The sequence below is a fragment of the Vulpes lagopus genome, chromosome 10 (genome assembly GCF_018345385.1).
Source record: "Vulpes lagopus strain Blue_001 chromosome 10, ASM1834538v1, whole genome shotgun sequence".
NCBI lineage: Eukaryota > Metazoa > Chordata > Mammalia > Carnivora > Canidae > Vulpes > Vulpes lagopus.
The window spans coordinates 56017624-56035302 of NC_054833.1; the positions used below are offsets into that span (position 1 = coordinate 56017624).

At 42.2% G+C, this 17679-nt stretch overlaps 1 long non-coding RNA gene across 1 annotated transcript in view; it reads right to left on the bottom strand.

The window, feature by feature from the left end:
* Positions 1–181: 181 nt before the first annotated feature.
* The window catches only part of LOC121500670, a 37561-nt gene continuing 20063 nt past the window's right edge, over positions 182–17679 (bottom strand). Inside the window, exons 2-3 of the long non-coding RNA XR_005990433.1 lie at positions 7883–8064; positions 182–510 (exon numbers count right to left, since the gene is read on the bottom strand). This is a non-coding gene — a long non-coding RNA (uncharacterized LOC121500670). The remainder of the gene's footprint in view (positions 511–7882; positions 8065–17679) is intronic.

Genomic DNA, 17679 nt, shown 5'->3' on the forward strand with positions numbered 1-17679 from the left:
GAACAGTATCATCACAAATTCATCCTTCCAGGTCTGAGGACTGCCCCAGATAGATTGTCCCCTATAAAAACACACATCCTCAAACAAGGTAAAGAAATGAAAATAAAAACACTACTCTTTCATCAACTTACACCTTATTTATTAGTAAACACTGAAACAGCATCTGGTTAAAAATCAAAGGAAAAAAGTGCAGAGTCAGGGCTTCCCTCTACAGCAACTTTTATTAATTACAAATAGAAAAGCTTCGTAGTTGTGGTGACTCTGAGAACTATAAGTACTTAGAAGCAGGCTAGAAACAAGTAATCTGTTTAAACATAATCATAAATAACACATCACGGCTGCATTTAATATATTCATTCTGTTTGTTTTCTGTAAAAGCACAAGTTAAGAAGTCAAACGCTTGCCATGTGGCGCTTGAGACTTTGATGCACAAACAGTTGGGAGTGAGACCTGAGGCACTGTGTTTCCCAGGACTGGGGAAGCTCTTCATATTTCCACAAAGCAAGGCTTCTGAAACAGAAACAAATGGTATAATGAGAAATTTGATTTTTTTTTTGTAATTCACACAAATTGTTGAGAAACACATCTGAAAATGTGTTTAACTTACATCTTTAACAATACTGTAATTTCATACTTGGATATAACTTTTTTTAAAAAATACATTTTTAGGGAGTAAAATTCCATGAATATCTCAAAATAAGACTCTCAAGACTTGCCAGACACTCAAGAAGTGAACAGACTCAGTATCATAAATCAGAAGTATGAAAGCAACTGATAATGTGAAAATTGAGGACTTTATACAGTGTCCACCCTCTGGACACAGGACCTGCATTAAACTCTCCATTTTCGATGGTTTTGCATATAGCAGACTGTTGTGTCCCCATCTCATCTCAGTGCCAGTGTGTCTGTTCCGCACCCCCTGCAAGGCGCCCGTGGGCTCAGGGCACAGAGTCTGTACCGGTGGCCACAGGACACCACAGGCTGCCCGACATCCTTGTGAGACTTTGGCTGGAAGCCAAGTGGCCTCACGGAGCCAACACTGACCATCCCATGGAAGACATTTGGGCAGAAAAATGACTTATGTGTGAGGACGAGTCAAGTTAGCTCTGTATTGTGTGTGTTCCAGTCCTTCTCAGCTTTTCCACCTGCTTGGCTGGGTGTGACCACCCTGTGGGGACCAGGACTGGCCCCAGAGCCTCAGCTCCCTCAGGGAGTCAGCTCCCCACTTCCTCCTGGGACACAGGTGGTCCTGAAGGAAAAGCCTCCTGGACCCCCTCCCACCCAAACATAATGAACAAAAACAAGAGTTAGGAGACTCTGTTGCCTGTGCTGTCAGCTTTCAGGGAAAGAGCCAAAGGTATTTTAAAGAAGCAAAGCTCAGATGAAGTTTCCTCACTGGTTGTGAGGATCTCCTAGAAGGAGCCTGTGTCCTGGGGAGTCGGTCTTAGCACCAGGGACGGGGGGAGGCCAGGCTGCTGTGTGAATCCCCGAGTCTGAGTCATATGGTGCCAGAAGGTGGTACAGGATGTGGCCATGGGAAGAAGTGACAGGGGCAAGCAGGAACTCTGCTGGGTGGGGGCAAGCCCACTGCCCACTGGTTACGTTTGGGTGGGAAGGATAACAGTCAGGTCGCCATGACCAAATGCATGATGAAGTAGCAACCAGAGGGGAGGGTCTGGTATTAGACTCCAAGAGAAGTGCCTTTCCCCGGACACCTTCTCCTAGGGTGAGCTCAGGAAGAGCAGAGGGAACCATCTGAAGCTTACTCCAAAGCAGTGAGGATGCAGATGCTGTGGAGGCTGAGAGAATTAGGGCCATTGAAGTTTAACATTGGCACAGTAGCCATCTCAGGCCACTGTGACCAGGCCACTGTGACCAGGCCACTGTGACCAGGTACTGAACTCTACCTTACCCTGGCTACAGAAAAAAAAAACACAAAGCATGCCCTTATTGGAATAAGGAAGCAAGAGCTCGTGAGACCTCTTTACTGGAGATTCTCACACCCCCACCTTTACTGAAAAACCCCACCTTACCCCTAGACCAACCCATAAAAACCCAGCTGTAACCCATCTTGGGGTCCAAGTCTCTGCTCCGCTGTGTCAGGTATACTTGGACCCAAGCTTAAGCTTGCTAATAAACCCTCATGTACTTGCATCAGTGTCGGCTCCTCGGTGGTTTCTCGGATTTGCAATCTTGGGCACAACAGATGCATGTGCCCAGATCCATTATCACTGGGCAGATTTGGAGGAATTTGAGCACTGAGCCTGACACAGAGGATTATGTATGAGGAAAGCTCTGTTGGTCTAGAGGACTCATTGTGAATTGTGGAGTTAGGAGTTTTAGGGGAATCTTGCTTCCTCAACTGGATGTTCTGGTAAATTGTTTCAGAAAATTTCAACCCCAAAGCTTTCTGAAACTACTCAGACATGATTGGAAGATGTTGTGATAAATTTGTTGCAGTGTCTTGGAAGGTTATGAGGGTCTCTGACTCAGATCTATAATCTACAAGGTAGATGATGTGCCCTGGTAATTAGAGGCAGACTCCTAGATTCAGAGCTTGGTGGCCTGATCCTTACTTCCCAACCCACCAAGAAAGTTCTTTTCTTTCACAAATACAGCTTCTGCACACTTGTCTGTAGAACGCATCAGTTGTGGTGGTTTGAACTGGGGACAGGGTTGAGTTTCCAGGTTGGGAGAGGCAATTTCTTTTATTTTTTCTTAAGAAAAATTATTTATTTATGGGGGGGGGGGAACAGGGTGAGGGAGAGAGAATCCCAACCAGACTCCCCCAGTGAGTGCGGAGCCTGACACAGGCCCAATCTCATGACCCTGAGATCATGACCTGAGCTGAAACCAAGAGTCAGATGCTCTGACTGAGCCATCCAGGTGCCCCCAGGCAATTTCTTTTCATGAACAATGCTGGGTACGTTGGCACTGCCCAGGGATGGGACTACCCTCTGCTTACATTGGTTAAGAGGACTTTGGGACCTCACTGAACAGAATTTCTGAAGCTGCCCCCTCTTTATCTTGTAGAAGAACAGCTGGCAGTAGAGGTGTGTCACCAGTACAAGGAGTGAGTTTGGTTTCATAATTGGAAGACTTAGCAGGCCTTCCAGAGCTCCATCAATAAAGACAAAGGGTATGGCACAGAAGGAGAAAGAGTGCAGACAAGCCTTAGGAATGCGAGAAACTCACTGACGTAGCTCCCCAGTGTCCTCTTTATTTGTACAAGGATGTACTTTGTCTCCACATTGAATTGCTCAGAGCTGTGTGATGATAGGTCTCTGTTCTGGGAGAGGCACTTAAAAGTTTCCATCAGGGTCTTGTATGCTCTTTCAGTCACGTAGCCAAGCCAGGCTGTCCAACTGGTTACCCAAGGTATAAGCCATCAATCAACAAACGGGTCCTGCCTGACACCAGCAGACTCTGAACTTTAAACAGCACATCATAAATCATCAGCTCAATGCCTTATTTTGGATCTAAGTGTCAGCACCAGAATCCCAGGCATCCCTGGAGATAAGTGTGGAGTTGTCCTGTAACTATCCTACACAATCTACCCTCTGACACTACCCATGCCTTTTAAATTATATATTGAGAATTCTTTTCCTTGAAACTTTGCCTATTTATAGAACAGGGGGAAAAACATTTTCCAAAGTAATAAATGCCTCCCAATGAATATTGTTTTAGACACATTCCACCACTGAATATATTTTGGGGAAAGGGGATTGCTTTGTTAAGAATTAAGATATATGCAGCCACTGGGTGGCTCAATCCGTGGAGCATCTGCCTTCGGCTCAGGTCATTGATCCCAGGGTCCTGGGATGGAGCCCCTTGTTGGGCTCCCTGCTCAGCAAGGAGTTTGCTTCTCCCTCTGCCTCTGTCCCCTGCTTGTGTTCTCTTTGCCTCTCAAATAAATAAATAAAATATTTTTAAAAATCAGAATTGAGATAACATTTATAAACCATAAAAGCCACCCTTTACAAGTATAGAGTTTGGTGATTTTTAGTAAATTCACAAGATTTTGTAAACATTACCACAATGTGACTGAAGAACATTTTTATCACACAGAAGAGTCCCATACCCATCAGCAGTCACTCCCCATTTGCCTCCCCTACCCCGCAGTCCCTGTAACCACACATTTACTTTCCGTGTCTATGAAACTATTAGGAACATTTCATATGAATAAACTCAGGTCACACGTGACTTTCTGTGACTGGCTTCTTACACTGAACATTATGTTTTCAACCTTCATCCATGTTGTAGAGCCTTCCAGTACCACATTCTCTTCTTTTTTTGGGCTATAATTCACATGCTACATGATTTACACACACAACATACTCCAGTTAAGGAGGACAATTCAGTGGCCTTCAGTATATCCAGAGTTGTTCAACCATCACCACAATCAATTTTAGAATATTTTTACCTCATCTGTGAGTTCATTCTATTTGGAGTTGCTTGAGCTTCCTGGATATATAGATTAAGGATTTTCATCAAATTTGGGGAAGTTGTTGGTCAATATATATTCAGATTTTTAAAAAAGATTTTATTTATCCATGAAAGACACACAGAGAGAGGCAGAGACATAGGCAGAGGAGAAGCAGGCTTCCTATAGGGAGCCCAATGTGGGACTCGATCCCAGGACTCTGGGATCACGCCCTGAGCCGAAGGCAGATGCTCAACCACTAAGCCACCCAGATGCTCCTATTCAAATATTTTTAATGCTTCTCTCTCTCCTTTCCTTGACTGGCCATTTTACAAATGTTGACACAGTTGATGATGCCCCACAAGACTCTGAGGCTCTATTCACCTTCCTTTATTTTTTTCTTTCTGTCCTTAAATTAAGTAATCTCAATTGGCCTATATGTGAATTTGTTGGTTCTTTTTTCTGTCTACTCAAATTGGGCTCCTCTTCAGTTATCGTACTTCTCAACCCCAGAATTTATATTTAGTTCTTTTTAAAAATAGTTTCTATCTCTTTGTTGATATTCTCTATTTGATAATATATCATTCTTATACTTTCCTGTAAGTTTTTATATATGGCTTATTTTACTTCTTTGAATATATTTAAACAACAGATTTTTAAAAATATTTTGTTTATTTATTCATGAGAGACAGAGACAGAGACACAGGCAGAGGGAGAAGCAGGCTCCACACAGCCTGATGTGGGACTCAATTTCCGGACTCCAGGATCACACCCTGAGCCGACGGCAGGCGCCAAACCACTGAGCCACCCAGGGATCCCCCTAAACAACAGATTTTTAAAAAAGATTTTATTTGAGACAAAGAGAAAGAGAAAGAGCAGAGGGAAAGGGAGAAGCAGATTCCCTGCTGAGCAGGGAACCCATGAGGGACTCAATCCCAGGACCCTGAGATCATGACCTGAGCTGAAGACAGATGCTTCACTGACTGAGCCCTAAACAACAGATTTAGTCTTTGTCTACTAAGTCCAATATCTGAGCTTCCTCAGAGACAGTTTTATGTTTGTTTGCTTGCTTTGTGTTTTGTCCAGTGTGTTGGCCATATTTTTTTGTTTCTTTTCATGTCTTAGAATTTTTTGTTGCAAATCGAATACTTAAAATAATGTAATGTGGCAACTCTGGAATTCAGATTCATTTTCACTCCTCAGGGCTTGTTGTTTTTGCTGCTTTTGTTGTTATTTGTTTGCTCAGTGAATTTTCAGAATCAATTTTGTAAAGGCCTTTATTCTTCTTGTGGGCCCACCGAAGTTTCTTCTTAGTTAGCTTAGTGGTCAGTTAATGATTTGAAAGAGATTTTCCTTAAATGCCTGGAACCAATAAGCTTCTAAATCTCCCAATCTGCCAAGTGGCTCTGTGTGTGTTTTGGGCACATGCTTTCAAGACTCAGCCAAGAAATTGATGACTCCGTTTTCTGCTTGTACAGAAACTCAAAGTGAGTAAGAGGTGAGAGTTTAGGGCCTTCTTATGTCTTTCCTGAGCAGAGCCCTGTGAGGACAGACAGCCACAGGCAAACAGCCTCCCAGATTCCCAGGAATCTAAAAGAATCCCAGGAAGAGCCCCAAGTTTCATACTAAAAGTTTTTTAGAGCCCCTATGGACATCTTATCTGTGAGCTTTTCCTTTTAAGTTTTTTGGTTAGTCTATTGTTTCCACTACTTCTTATCCTTTGCTTTAGGCAGCCACAATATTACATAATTGTCTCTAATTGTTTTCCGCAAAGGCCCCGGGGGAAGACTTCTTAGCAATTGGAAGGTTCCAAGTAAGGTAAACTACAGTATTATGAATGGATTCTTGGAGGGAACTACCAGGTGATAAAATCATGGCCATTCTCTGTGAATGTGCTCTGAAGGAGGCCTGACTCCATCTTCCCTCTCTAGTGTATTCCAGACTGTTGATTTTACTGTGATTACTATGATTTATTGGTTTTCAAAACTATGGCTGATCTGAGGAGAAATGTGAATAAATCAAATTATAAAGCCACAAAACTCACTGTTCTTACCAAGATTCTTGAATAAATTATCCCTAGATTGTTGCAAGCTTTTGGTTAATCATAAAGTTCTACAACAGTTGATTCTAACCATTTTCCCACAGCATGCTCATTGCTTTTAAAGATTTTTGGAGGATTATAGAGAGGAATAATTTTGCAGATTATTTATAGGAATCAGGTTCAAATGAAAGAACATCTTGTAGATATTTTTAACTAAATATCCTGGTGCATTTTATTATTGATATTGGTAGTATCATAAACTTTATTAAAAATTAATTTTACTAACTACACCAGATAGTAGTTACATTATGAGTTAAGGTAAACTCATTACAAAATTAACTAGTCATAATTGCACTATTACTTTCTTACTAGAAGTGGCCTGTGGCCATATACCAAATATTGTCATGGATTAGAGAATAAATCAAGGGCCAAGTCTCATTTAATTCTGAATTGCAACTCTTGTGGGCATACACATATACTATGCTTCATATTAAAGGTTATACTGACATGAGACCTCAGTGGGCTTTATCTTTAAATAAGGGTCAACTTTTCCTAAATGTTAAATGCTAATAAAGTGTATATTTTAAATGATTTTATTTATTTTGAGAGAGAGAGAGAGAGCTGGGGGAGGGGCAGAGGCAGAAAGAGAGAATCTCAAGATTCCATGCTGAGTGAGGAGCCTGAGGTGAGGCTTGATCCCATGACCCTGAGATCATGACCTGAGCCAAAACCATGAGTAGACAACCAATTGAGCCACCCAGGTGCCCCACTAATCAAGTTTACTAGGCTTCCTATTCTGACTAACTGCAAAATTGGCTACATCTAGTTTTTGGTTTTGCATGGTGGATCTATGCAAGTTATGTCTCCATGATGTCCCAGAGGCTGGGGATCACACATCTTTACATTCATTCCATGTACTTCCACTGCCAAGATTCCAGGCCATTTTCCTTAAACTATTTCTGCTTATATCTCAAGGAGCGTGTTTACTGGCCATCTTGTGTCAGTGTGATCCTTAGCATTCTATCTACCTATTTTTTTGAGTCATTATTCACTTCTCCAGGGCTGTACCATCTATCTGTTCAGGCTACTTGTCACTCTTTCTCTTCCTCTTGAAATAACATCTTTGCTAAATGTCCAACATGGGCCAATAATTTTTTTCCTTAGTATGTTTCTCTTCTTTTATTTATTTATTTTTTAAGGGGTAGTAGTTTGTACTTGTCACCTGCGAATAGATATGAGCACTGGGTATTGTATAAGACTGATGAATCACTGAACTCTACCTCTGAAACTAATACAATATATGTTAATTAATTGAATTTCAATTAAAAATAATTTTAAAAAGAAATGCAATAGGAATATGAGACAGGTCTGATCCCCATGAAAGGAAAAGAAGGTAGATTAGATAAGAAGAGCCTCACCTTGTGGTCCAAGTCTGAGAGAGACTTGGCTAGCTCACCAGGGAGCTCCATGGCAAATTTCTCCACTGGAGGAGTCCAATGTTGAGCAGAAATGGCCAGGCCTTCTTGTTTCTCTCCACCTGCCCTGCAGTGATCAGACACTGGCTGGAGAAAGTGTGGCTCGAATCAAACACTGGGCGATCCTGGAGGCAATGGTAATAGAAATAGTTGATTTACTGACTGTACTTGGAGCTGGCGTGCTCTCTCTCTCACTCTCTCTTCACAGCCACAGGTCTGCTTTCCATATCCACAATTATGTTATTTAATGAATGTTACATAAATGAAATCATATAATGTGTTCTTTTGAGGTTCCCTTTTTTTCACCCAGCATAATCTTGAATTTCATCCAAATTGTTATCTGTATCAATAGCTTCTTACTGTTTCTTGCTGATTAGTACTTTATAGTTAGATATACTACCATTTCTTTTACCATTCTAAAATTGATTGTATGTTGATCTTGTATCCTGTAATTTTGATAAACTCATGTATTTTAATACTTTAAAAAATGGATTTGATTATATATCCTACATAGATGATCACACTATGATTAAAGACAGTTTTATTTTCACAGATTGGAGTCTTTCATTTCTTCTCATCTTATTACACTGATAAGAACCTCCACTATGATGTTGAATAGAAGTGAGGAAGGCAGATACCCTCATCTTGTTCTTATCATAGGAACTTTCAATCTTAGTGCCCTTTATAAAATGGAAAAGTTTCTCTTCTTATTTTGCTGAGATAATTTATGAAGTAGGTTATTAGGTGCACAAAGATTTAAGATTGTTATGTTCTTTCAATAAATTAACCACTTTTTAAAAAATTTTATTTATGATAGTCACACAGAGAGAGAGAGAGAGAGGCAGAGACACAGGCAGAGGGAGAAGCAGGCTCCATGCACCGGGAGCCCGACATGGGACTCGATTCCGGGTCTCCAGGATCGCGCCCTGGGCCAAAGGCAGGTGCCAAACCGCTGCACCACCCAGGAGTCCCAAATTAACCACTTTATTTAAGGAAATGACCTTCTTTACTTTGGAAAATACTCTTTTCTTTGTAGGGTGTTTTGTTGGACATTAAGGTAACTATTCCAGCTTTTCTTTGTTGAGTGAGTGTTGGAAAGGAAAAAGATACCATGCTTAAGGCATGTATTTGTGTCTTCATATTTAAAGTGCATTTATTTGTAGGCAGCATATAGTTTAGTTTTGTTTTCTTAGCTAATCTTAAAAAATCTCTGCCTTTAAACTGGGGACTTTCAACTACATACTTTTAATGTAATTATTGATATCATTTAGTTGATGGCAACTACCTTACTCTTTTTTTCTGCCTCTTATGTTCTTTATTTTTCTACCTCCCTATTTTTGGACTAAGTGAGCTTTTTTTTTCTTAAAGATTTTATTTATTTATTCATTAGACACACAGAGAGAGGCAGAGACACAGGCAGAGGGAGAAGCAGGCTCCCCAAAGTGGATCCCAGGACCCCGGGATCATGACCTGAGCCAAAGGCAGATGCTCAACCACTGACCCACCCAGGCGTCCCTGAGGTTTTTTTTTAATAATTCAATTTTATCTTTTTGGCTTACTACTTAATCATTTTTTAAATATCATTCTAGTGATTGAATCTTCCACCCCCCCAGCTTTGAGAAAAAAATGACATATAACATGGTGTAAATTTAAGGTGTACAGTGTGCTGATTTGATACATATATATTGTGAAATGATCACCACCCTAAGGCTAACACATCTTTTTGCCTCACATAATTACCATTTTTTTTGTTATGGTGGTGGTGAGAACATTTAAGATCTACTCTTTCAGCAACTTCCATGTATGTAATATAATACTGTCAGCTGTTGTCACCATATTTTGTATTAGATTCCAGAATTTATTCCTCTTATAACTAGAGCTTCAGGGATGCCTGGATGGCTCAGCGGTTGAGTGTCTGTCTTTAGCCCAGGGTGTGATCCTGGAGTCCCAAGATCGAGTCCCACATCAGGCTCCTTGCATGGAACCTGTTTCTCTCTTTGCCTTGTCTCTGCCTCTCTGTGTGTGTGTCTCTTATGAAAAAATAAAATAAAATCTTTTATTTTTAAACTAGAACTTCATTGTACCCTTTGACCTACATTTACTCATTTCCCCCACCTGGCAAACTAGACTAGTCTGCAATCTGTTTGTATGAATATGGTTTTGTTTTTTTTTTTTTAGGATTCCATATATAAGTGAGATCATATTGTATTTGTTTTTCTTGACTTATTTCAGTTAGCATAATGGCCTCAAGACTTATTCATGTTGCTGCAAATGGCAGAATTTTCTCCTTTTTTAAGTGGCTGGATAACATTCCATTGTATACATATACTGTAGTTTCCTTTTTTTAAAAAAATGCTGGTGTAATGCTTTATTTTTAAGATTTTATTTATTTATTCATAGATGCACAGAGAGAGAGGCAGAGTCACAGGGAGAGGGAGAAGCAGGCTCCATGCAGGGAGCCTGACGTGGGACTCGATCCTGGGTCTCCAGGATCACACTCCAGGCTGCAGGCGGCTCCAAACCGCTGCGCTACCGGGGCTGCCCTATACTGTAGTTTCCTTAGCCACTCATGTGTTGATAGACACTTAAGTTTCTGTAATAAGCATGCACAAATATTTCTTTGAGATAGTGATTTCATTTCCTCCAGATATATACTCAGAAGTGGAATTGCTGGATCATATGGTATTTCTATGTTTAATTTTTTTGAGGAACCTCCACACTGTTTTCCATGATGGCTGCACCAAATTGCATTCCTATCCGTGGTGCACTAGGGTTCTCTTTTCTCTGCATCCTCACCAGCATCTGCTACCTTCATCTTTTTGATAATAGCCATTCTTAGTCATTGATTCTTGATTTTAAACATTCCTGGGACTTGAAGACAAAATGCCTCATCTTCCATCATAGATGGCACATGTCTCATTTTCTCAATCTAATCTTTTTTTTTAAGATTTTATTTCTTTATTCATGGGAGACACAGGTGGAAGAAGAAGAAGAAGGATCCCTGTGGGGAGCCTGATGCAGGACTCGATCCCAGGACCCCAGGATCATGACCTGAGCCAAAGGCAGACACTAAACCTCTGAGCCATCCAGGTGTCCCTTAATCGAATCTTTTTAAAGAACAAGGCACTAGGGAATCCTTGGGTGGCTCTGTGGTTTAGCGCCTGCCTTTGGCCCAGGGCGTGATCCTGGAGCCCCAGAATCGAGTCCCACATCAGGCTCCCTGCATGGAGCCTGCTTCTCCCTCTGCCTGTGTCTCTGCCTCTCTCTCTCTCTCTTTGTCTTTCATGAATAAATAAATAAAATCTTAAAAAAAGAAAAATAACAAGGCACTACACAATTGTGAGCTCTGGAACCCAGGCTCATTGTATTCAAGTAATATTCCCCATTCTAGTAGGATGCAGGGGAAATAGTTCTGATTTCTAGTTCTTCCCAGGCTTCTTTGGGTTCCTCTTCCTTTCTGTCTTTATTACTCTTTCTGGGATTCTGTTTCTTTGGGTCTGTAGGAGCACTCCTTTTCTGCATGCTAAATATACCTTGACATCAACTCCCTTCAGGCCAGGAGGAAGCTTCCTTCATGACCTTTTGTCATATCTGCCTCTTGAGCTAAGAAAATGGCTTATCCTGGGTGGTGGGTCAGCAGTCAATTATGGCTTTTCCGAGTTGCCAGATGCCCTGTTGCTCTAATCCTCTCCAGGACTGAAGCTTTGTAGACAGGCAGCTTTTCCAGCTATTGGTAGGGATAGAGGCCTATGCATTTCCTACTACTCCAATATGGGATTTGGAGAATCTTTTTCAGAGAGACTTATACATCCTATTTGCCAGATGCTGTGCTAGACCTGAACTCTCTCTGCATAAGCAAGAGTGTTGCTGGCTCTGGTAAAGTGATGTACAGCAGTTGAGGGGATAGAGATCTGTTGGGTGGAACTTACAGAAACTGGGTGTTTGTGGTCTGACCCCTTCCCTGTCTGGTTTATACTACCAGGAAAGGCAGAGCTCCCTTTATGTCTTCCTGACAGGGAGTGGTATGGTGGGAATTGGGGAAGGGTCTTCTGGTGGCTATGGTTCATGGTTTGGGCCTACAGGGGCTAGTAACAATGTAGACCCCTATCCAAGGACGGCTTGGAGTTAGGTTTTTTCAAACAAGAATTTTACCTGCCTGACTTTAAAAATGGTTATTTTTTTTTTGTAAGTAGCAAATATTTCTGTTTGAAATGGAAAGAATCGTTTTATTTCTTGCTAGAGAAAGGGCTTTCTCTAGACTTCCACACATCCCTCATTTGGATGGTGCATTGATGGATGATTCCCCTTTGAGTATCCAATGTCTACAAGTTTAGGAATTTTCATCATTTGGGGATAAGCTGGAGTGGAGTGTTGGTGGTGAGGGGTATAAAATCCTCTTCTTTAAGTCAAGGAGAAACTGTGGGTTAAGCCCCTGGTAAACCAGGCTGATAGATATCCATGGGCAGAGGCAAAAACTCATCTGATGCTGGGGATTGTCAACAGGGATCCTGATGACTAATCATAGCTGTAGTAAACCAGGAACCTATGGAAAGGAGGCTTTGTAAAACTTGCTTGAACTACCTAATGGGGACATCCATCCTACTGACCACATCTTCAGAATGTATGGTTGGGAGACATTAATGTTAGAAATGTGAGATGTCAGGGTGTGTGGCATATACTGAAGAGTCACACTGAGTCCCCAACAGGAAGAACAGCAGCATGGGAAGAACTGAAGTGTCAGCCACAGTCAGAGCAGAGTCTTGCCTGGTGGGAGGGTCAGCCGATTTGTAGTGGCCTTGCATTCTCTTTTGGGAATTGCTGTGCACTGTATCTAAGGGTTGATTCTCATTGCCCAGAAGTGAAGGATGAGTTGCTCTAACTCTCCCTAAATCCTGAAAACTCTGGCTCCAAATTTTTTATGGCTTTTTTTCCTCAGAGGGCCACCACGGACTGGAAGTGTCAGTGGACTTCGGGTGGAATTCCCCTGCTGGTTTCAGGCTGCAGGCTGGCTTGCCAAAGAAGCAGCCCCAGAGGGCAAACCCTTTGTTCCTGGACTCCCTCCTCCTCTGCCTGCTATCAGAACTTCCAGACACATTTGCACAAATTCTTTCTTGGGCTTCTGCCAGGACTTGACTCTTGCTCCCTCTGGTGGGATGGATGTGGACTGGACAGCCTGTGTCCCCAGAGCGGTTTCCTGGTCCCTGCTGTGGGTGCTCTGGCCTGGGCTTGCACCACAGGCTGGACGCACTTGTTTTCCTTCTGCAGGATCCAGCTTGTCTTGTGCCTTCTTGTTTCGATGCTCTCCCTAGGAACCAGTTTGCAGCCTGAGTTTAGAGCATTGAAAGAGTGGGAGGTTAGTGAGAAGTTCTCTTGCTCATAGGGTTGTTTCTAATTCTCATCTAGACTTGATAGGTTCACTCGCTGTGACACAGCTGTTCGCCAGTGGGGTGAGGTCACAGATGCTTGCAGTGATATACTGCCAGGTTTTCATGCACATGAGGGGTAAACAGAATTTCCACCTGATGAAACTTAAACTACTTTTCTCTTACTTTCTAAAATGTGTCTACATTCATCAGTGGCCAAACAAGGAAACCAAGTATGTATCCTTACCCTGAATTTCTCCAAGACTTTAGAGATGCTTATATGATTGAGGCATTGCTTTTGATTGATTTGTGATAGAACCAGAGAGCTAAAGGGGCTTCTGCTTGGACTTTTCTCTTATTAAAAAAGATGTTATTATTTATTTGATGGGAGGTAGGAACAGAGGGAGAGGGAGGGAGAAAATCCCAAGCAGATCCCTGCCGAGCATGGAGCTGACTTGGGGCTTGATCCCCGACCCTGAGATCATGACCTGAGCTTAAACCAAGGGTTGGATGCTTAACCAACTGAGCTCCCCAGGCACTCCTGGATTTTTCTACATGTTATTGTGCAGATTCTGACATTGGCCAAACATATCTACTCAATATAACTTTGAGGAACTGAGGAAATAACCATGTGGAGTCTTTGGGTCCCAGTGGGCTTATGACAGAGCAGTCTTGAGTCAAATATCCATTTATGTGATCCCTTCAAGTCTCCATGATGATGAGAAGCTAGGAGGAACATTTTATTTTTACAGGAATTAACCACCAGGACTACAAATCCAATGATCCCTGAGAGGTTTGGGTATTTCTCCAGGGCACGATCAGCCCTGACTCTTTCAGCACTTTCCCCTGGAGAGAGCTAAGAGGGTGACTTCCACCCCTACCTGTGATGCTTCCAGGGTCGACTGTGGACAGGTCAGAAAACAGCTCCTGGTCCCCAACATACCTTCTTGTCTCACACTGCTACCCCTTCCTGGTAGTGACTGGTGTGTCCTTTAAGGCTGCAACATGCAGTCTGTTATGAGTGCTGGCTCTGCTGGTGCTCCTGTGATTCCATGGATTATTCCTAGTTCTGTCCTAGGAATTAGGTGAAGGCCCATGACTCTCTGGAGGCTTAACTCACATCCTCATCTAATTCAAGACACGGAATCTATTACACAAATAAAGTGGAGCATTCTTGGGCTGCCCATGCGTTTTAATTTTTTTTATTTTAATTTTTATTTATTTATGATAGTCACACAGAGAGAGAGAGAGGCAGAGACACAGGCAGAGGGAGAAGCAGGCTCCATGCACCGGGAGCCCGATGTGGGATTCGATCCTGGGTCTCCAGGATCGCGCCCTGGGCCAAAGGCAGGCGCCAAACCGCTGCACCACCGAGGGATCCCTGCCCATGCGTTTTGATCTAAGTGATCCCATGTTCAAATAACAGTCAGCAGAACCCAAACTAGCATCATTTCTATAGAATGGAGCAGAATTTTTTGATCCAAAAGGTTTGAGCTGTGGGGCCTGTGGGGCCATCCGGTAGAGAGCTTTCTCGACTTTGCTGCCCTGGAGGCTTCTTGCCTCTGAAATGAGGGAGGACATCTGACTCTCTGCACCCTCCTGCCATGGGTCTACCCTCCAGGGCTTCCCAGAGGTTGGCCTGTGCCTCTGCGATGCAATGCCTCCCTGCAGAGTGTGCCTTCTGCACCCCTACTTGAGGGTAGGGAGTGATAATCCAATTCATGTATTATAAATCCCCCAGGACTTCTATCCTGTGATGTCCTCAGTTGACAGAAATTCTTTGTTTACAAGACAGAAGCCAGGGAGGGGGCAAGATGGCTGAAGAGTAGGATCCCCAAGTCACCTGTCCCCACCAAATTACCTAGATAACTTTCAAATCATCCTGAAAACCTATGAACTCGGTCTGAGATTTAAAGAGAGAACAGCTGGGAGGCTACAGTGAGAAGAGTTTGTGCTTCTATCAAGGTTAGAAGACAGAAAAATAAATAATAAAGAAATAAAAAAACATCCAAGGCGGAGGAGCCCACGAGGAGCCGGGCTAAGGCAATGACAGCCTCAGAAGGAAAAATCTACGTATAATTGGGGTTCCCGAGGGCACCAAAAGGGCCAGAGGGCCAGAATATGTTTTTGAACACATTATAGCTGAGAACTTTCCTAATCTCGGAAGGGAAACAGGCATTCAGATCCAGGAAACAGAGAGATCCCCCCCTAAAATCAATAAAAACCGCTCAACACCTCGACATTTAATAGTGGAATGTGCAAATTCCAAAAATAAAGAGAAGTTCTTTAAAGCAGCAAGAGACAAGAAATCTCTAACTTTTATGGGGAAGAATATTAGATTAACAGAACCTCTCCACAGAGACCTGGCAGGCAAGAAAGGGCTGGCAGGACATATATAGGGTACTAAATGAGAAGAACCTGCAGCCAGGAATACTTTATCCAGCAAGGCTCTCATTCAGAATAGAAGGAAAGATAAAGAGCTTCCAAGATAGGCAGAAACACTGAAAGAATATGTGACCACCAAGCTGGCTCTGCAAGAAATATTAAGGGGGATTCTGTAATAGAAAGAGGAAGTCCAAGGGAACAATCCACAAGACAGGGACTGAGTAGGTATCATGATGACACTAAACTCATATCTGTCAATAGTAACTCTGAACGTGAATGGGCTTAATGACCCGATCAAAAGGCGCAGGGTTTAAGACTGGATAAAAAAGCAGGACCCATCTATTTGCTGTCTACAAGAGACTCATATTAGACAGAAGGACACCTACAACCTGAAAATAAAAAGTTGGAGAACCATTTACCATTCAAATGGTCCTCAAAAGAAAGCAGGGGTAGCCATCCTTATATCAGATAAACTAAAATTTACCCCGAAGACTGTAGTGAGAGATGAAGAGGGACACTATATCATACTTAAAAGATCTATCCAACAAGAGGACCTAACAATCGTCAATATTTATGCCCCAAATATGGGAGCTTCCAAGTATATCAGACAATTAATAACCAAAGTTAAGACATACTTAGATAATAATAGACTTATACTTGGTGACTTGAATCTAGCGCTTTCTACAATCAATAGATCTTCAAAGCACAACATCTCCAAAGAAACAAGAGCTTTAAATGATACACTGGACCAGATGGATTTCACAGATATTTACAGAACTTTACGTCCAAACGCAACTGAATACACATTCTTCTCAAGTGCACATGGAACTTTCTCCAGAATAGATCACATATTGGGTCACAAATCAGGTCTTAACCAATACCAAAAGATTGGGATCTAAGATATATAAAGAACTTATGAAACTCAACACCCAAGAAACAAATGATCCAATCATGAAATGGGCAAAAGACATGAACAGAAATTTCACTAAAGAAATCATACACATGTGCAGCAAGCACATGAGAAAATGCTCCGCGTCACTGGCCATTAGGGAAATACAAATCAAAACCACAATGAGATACCACCTCACACCAGTGAGAATGGGGAAAATTAACAAGGCAAGAATTAAGAAATGTTGGAGAGGATGTGGAGAAAGCAGAACCCTCTTGCACTGTTGGTGGGAATGTGAACTGGTGCAGCCACTCTGGAAAACTGTGTGGAGGTTCCTCAAAGAGTTAAAAATAGATCTGCCCTATGACCCAGCAATTGCACTGCTGGGGATTTATCCCAAAGATACAGATGCAGTGAAACGCCAGGACACCTGCACCCCGAAGTTTATAGCAGCCATGTCCACAGTAGCCAAACTGTGGAAGGAGCCTCGGTATCCATCAAAAGATGAATGGATAAACATGTGGTTTATGTATACAATGGAATATTACTCAGCCATTAGAAATGAGAAATACCCACCATTTGCTTTGATGTGGATGGAACTGGAGGGTATTATGTGGAGTGAAATAAGTCATCGGGGAAGGACAAAAATTATATGGTCTCATTCATTTGGGGAATATAAAAAATAGTGAAAGGGAATAAAGGGGAAAGGAGAAAACATAAGTGGGAAATATCAGAAAAGGAGACAGAACATGAAAGACTCCTAACTCTGGGAAATGAACTAGGGGTGGTGGAAGGGGAGGGGGGTGGGGGTAGGGCTGGCTGGGTGGCGGGCACTGAGGTGGGCACTTGACGGGATGAGCACTGGGTGTTATTCTGTATGTTGACAAATTGAACACCAATAAAAATAAGTTTATTAAAAAAAAAGAGAGACGACAAATACCCACCATTTGCTTCGACATGGATGGAACTGGAGGGTATTATGCTGAGTGGAATAAGTCAATCAGAGAAGGACAAACATTATATGGTATCATTCATTTGGGGAATATAAAAAAATAGTGAAAGGGAATAAAGGGAAAAGGAGACAAAATGAGTGGGAAATATCA